This window comes from Mastomys coucha, unplaced genomic scaffold (assembly GCF_008632895.1).
Source record: "Mastomys coucha isolate ucsf_1 unplaced genomic scaffold, UCSF_Mcou_1 pScaffold7, whole genome shotgun sequence".
NCBI lineage: Eukaryota > Metazoa > Chordata > Mammalia > Rodentia > Muridae > Mastomys > Mastomys coucha.
This window is the reverse complement of record NW_022196913.1, coordinates 41,129,654-41,134,539: the sequence shown is the minus strand read 5'-3', so window position 1 is coordinate 41,134,539 and position 4,886 is coordinate 41,129,654. Positions and strand designations below refer to the sequence as shown.

At 40.6% G+C, this 4,886-nt stretch overlaps 1 long non-coding RNA gene across 1 annotated transcript in view; it reads left to right on the top strand.

Moving 5' to 3' along the window:
• LOC116082118 overlaps positions 1 to 3,740 on the top strand; it is a 6,781-nt gene extending 3,041 nt beyond the window's left edge. The window contains exon 2 of the long non-coding RNA XR_004115178.1: positions 3,325 to 3,740. This is a non-coding gene — a long non-coding RNA (uncharacterized LOC116082118). The remainder of the gene's footprint in view (positions 1 to 3,324) is intronic.
• The last annotated feature ends 1,146 nt before the right edge of the window (positions 3,741 to 4,886 follow it).

The following is a 4,886-nucleotide window of genomic DNA, read 5'->3' as shown; positions in this document are numbered from 1 at the left end:
AGAGAGAGAGAGAGAGAGAGAGTGAGAGAGAGAGGTTGCTTCATGGATGCAGCCTCTGAGAGACTACTCATGCTCCAAGAGCAAGGGCTGATCTACACCCATACACATTTGTGGTGCATTGTTAGGATAGGAAGGTCTCAATGGGGTGGCAAGGGGAGGAGATAGAGGAAGGAGTATGAGGAGGTATAATTAACCCTAAAGACCTTAGAAAAACCACATGGTAGCAGAGTCTATATGTGTGTAAAATCCTCAAACAATAAAAATTAGCATCACCCTGATAAAAATAAAAGTAAAAAAAAAATCAATAAATAAATACTAGATAGTTCTGAAGAAAAACATAACAATAGGAAGAACCGTCTTCCTCATGATTGAACAGACACAAAACATGTCATCTCTTAAAGACCAACAATGTGTCGGATGCTTTGGGGGGGGGGGTATTCATATTTTTTTAAAATCAAACTTCTGCAATGTTTTATCTAGGGATGTTAAATGTTCCCAGCCAACAGTCTCATTATCCTGAGACGATGCTCATTCAGAGAGCCAGCAGTGGTAGGTCAGCGCCTGGACATGCTTCCCCAGTTGTGAGGCTAAGGGGCTGCAGCAGCTCTGGGGCTGGGAGAGAATCCATGATCTTCTAGATGCCACATGGGCTAAGCCACTTTACTGCTCCCAGAAAAAAAAATCACAAATTAAACAAGTGTTTGGTATTGCTCCAGGGTTTCTGATGAAATATCTTTATCCAAGGACTAAAGAGTTACAGTAGCAGAAATATTATGGTGTTGTTTCTCTCTCAGAGCTCTTAATCCTTTCTACTAGGAAGGCCAGATGTACACTAAATGAACATTAACCTCATCCCACTCAGGGCCACATGAAGCAGTTTGGCTCCACTAATGAGAAAATACAACCTCATCTGGATCTCACTACAAAGGTCTCTTTGTCCTGCCCTAGCAAATACTTTTAAGAGGTGGTCTAGAATGGTGATTGGTGAACTGGAGTTCTTGTTGACTGGCACTCATCTGGTCCAGGGAGGAACCCAATATTCTGCATTTCTAACACACTTCAGGTGATGTGGATGCTGAGGTTTGAACTACATCCTGAGGGTCAGGAATGCATTCTGAAACTAAGACATGTTTGAGATATTGGAAACATAGACATCAAAATGCAAGAATTGAGATCTTAAATCTATCCCGAATATCTGAGACACATGATTCTCTTTGTACCCAGAATCCCTTTGAGGCTTAGAGTTGCATGTGGGTAACAAAATATTACATTTTCTCCAGTAGTTCAGACGAACCTTATTTTGGATCTTAAACAAGGCCTCTCATAGGCAAGCTGGTAACATTGGACTTATTGTTAGTGGTGTGCTCATTCGTATTCTATGTGTGTTCCATCTCATACTGGCCATTCACCATCTTCATTCACTGTCCCTTCCACTTAGTGTTCTCAATTCTGGTTCTCAATCTCTTACTCATAGAAACAGGAGGAAAGCTTGACCTGTCACCCACTTGAGGTAGTTAGGGACAGCTCAGTGTGGGACCAGCCTCAGCTAGAATGATGACTGTTTAGTAATAGAATTCAAAACACCATTAAGACACAAGAAAACATTTGAGAGCTCAAAAGCTCTTTTCAGAAGCAGTCCAGGAAGGTCCCAAGGTACTTAGCTCTCCTCCTAGCCCTCCTGTAGCCTTGGATCCCTCAGATCCAATCCTGAATACCCATCTCCAGCATGACGCTAGAGCCTGACTCAGGGGAAGCAGGTCCTCAGCTTGGTTCTATGAAGGGGAATTACATCCCTGATCTTTAACTCAAGGGATTTAAAGGGGAACTTTTCACTTCACATGTATTTACACATGTTCAAAGAAACAATGGATGCTGTTAAATCATCCAGTCACTCTACAGCATGGATTTTGCTATGACTAACAGCAGAGGAGGCCATATTTCTTCCTCACCTTTACGTTCAGAAACTGGGTGAAGGAGAAAGAAATGGTAGACCTCTGATGCCTCACCTCTTTCTCTGATCAGTGTCCTCAAATGCCAGGCTAAATTCTGACTCAATGGAAAAATACCACGATCCATCCATCGTGGGGCTGGAAGGGTTAAACTTCCTGGGCTTAGTCCCAGGGGTCACTCTTGGGAACAGTATCTTCCATAGGTAGTCCCAGCTGTCTATCCTGTCATTGAGGAGGTAAAGAAAATGTCGAGTTAGGCTACAGAAAGATGATGGATCCAGATGCCCAGCCGGTGGAAAGATCCATAATGAGAAAACAGAACTGACCTCTTTCAGTGAAGCTGGGAAGTGGCAGGGGAATGCAGGAAGCAGCTGCTCATTTTTGGCAGCTGCAGTGAAGGGCAATGTTATGGAATGTCAAAAAACAGCGCATATCATTGCAGCCTCTCCACCGGCCTTTAATGATTCAGGAGCATGCCATCTTTAAGGACACTTGGCGTGTTGTCTGTTTTAAAGGCCCTTGTTTCATCAGCCTTTCCAGAAAGAACTAAAAAACCTGCAGAGGACGGAGCATGCTAAAAGTGTGCCCTTCTCATGTAACCAGGCGGAGACCGAGGAAGAAGAGGGCCCACTCTCCTTCATCTCTATCTGTGAAACAATTCCCCAGTTTACCTTGACAACATGTGAGTGAGTGGGTATGTGCGAGTATGTGTCTTTGAGTATGTATTAGAGTGTGTGTGCACATATGTATGTGTAAGGGTATGTGTGAGTGCGAGTATGTATGTGTGTATATGTGTATGAATATGTGTGTGTAACTGTATGCATGAGTATGAATAAGTATGTGAATGTGTGTGTACATGTCTGCGTATGTCTAAATGCTAGAAGAATTCAGCATTATAATCCTAACATGACCTTATTTTTGCTCACACTCTGATTAATTTGGGAGGTGTGGTTGTTGTAGTTTTGTTTTATTTGACATTTTTCAATGCTGATGACTGAACCTGGGATAAGTGTTCGACCACTTAGCTATTTATCAACCCTTGTTTTGCTTCTTATCTTTGAAACCAAAGTTTCCCAGGCTGCCTTTGATTTGTTCTCTGTAGCCCAGGCAGACCTTGCACTTGTAATCCTTCTGCCTTAGCCATGCAAGTAGTAGCTATGATTATAGGCCTGTACCAGCAAACCTGCTCCAAACTGGCTTCCTCGGCCAAATGGAGAGGAAAGAGGGAAAAGAGAAAGAAGGGAAGGAAGGACAGTGGGAAAGAATGATGGAGACATAATTTTGGAGTCCAAACTATGAATAAGCAATAGTGAAAAATCAAAAACACATCACCATTTTGATAGAATCTTGGTTATTTCCCATTTCCCCTTACCAGGACTCCCACAGAGATCCCACCTGGTACACCTCAAAGAAGGTAGCTGGCAGAGCCATTCTTACAGCCAACCCTGACCTGGGTTACCCTCAGAAGCTACTGGCCACTACTGGGGCCACCCCATGAGGAGGGTTAAGAAGACCACTAGGAGAACAGAGTGATCCACAAAATGATTGGCAGGAGCCAGAACATCTTCTCGAATGGCCAGCCTGCTTTTTATTTAAAGAATGCAGACAGAAAATAAAGTACCTGAGCAATCTAAGTGATTGCCGTGCATTAAAATGGAACAGAAGATGGCAAAACTTATTAAATATTACTACTGGAATCTTCAGTGAAATTGGAGAAGTTTGGGACTGCAGGATAAGATCAGCAATAGATCAAGAATGAAACAGAGCTCAGGAATAAAACAAATGAAGAAACAGATGGTATGATCTTTCCACCTCCAAAGAAGTCCATAAGGCTTAACTGAAAAACTTCTTTAAACCACACATTTTGGTTAAGAAACAATAACAGCTATGGTTCTTCCAGAATCCACACATGAATATAGAAATAAGATCAAAAACAAACAAATTAATAAGTATAGGTGTGTCAAATCATCACAATTGTTACTGAAGTTAATGTTCCTTCTGAACATAAGTCCAAGCAAAGACAACCCACTAGGAAGACACATACAATAAACATCAGGGAAAGAGGAGGCCCAAAACTAAGGGACACACTTGTCCCAACAAATACAGAAAACATAACATATACAAGCACAAACACACACACACACACACACACACACACTCCCCACAATGCTCACTACAATACCACACAAGCTCACAGCTTCTCAATGTAAAGCAAAGATAATAAGCTGGATTTAATGCTAAGAAAATATTTAGAAGCCTGCTTCTAAAACAAGATCAACACAATGTAATGGACTTAAATACATGAATGAGGAAATCAACTCAGGTCCTAGACAAAAAGACATGGATGCCAACATGGATGAAATAATCAATTACTTGGGAGAAAAATATTGAAACATGGAAGAAAAATATCAGCAAGAAAATCGAGACATGGAAAACAAGCAAAATTGAAAAAAGCAAACAGAAATGGATAAATAAATCAAAAAGACAATGAAAGATAGCATTATCAACAAACAAGGCCAAGCAGAAGAATGAATTTCAGGGATGGAATGTAGAAGTAAATTGTTGTAGTAGTAAATTATTAAAATAGGAGACAAAGTTGAGATGATATATACAGACATATTTTAAAAATTATGTCTATATAATTAAAAATTAATGAGCAAAACCCAAAACTTCTAAGATAGACATTTCCAAGACCAAACCTAAAGGTCAATGAGGTTCAAGAAAGAGCTGAGATGAAGTCTATAGGCTTACACAATCTATTCAACTAAATTATAACTGAGAATTTCACAAAACTAAAGAAACAGACGTCAAAGTACAAGAAGTGTTTTAAAGTTCAAGTAGATATGACCAGAGACTGTCTTCATAGCACACAATAGTCAAATATAAAAGTACAAAGCAAATACACACACACACACACACACACACACACACACACAC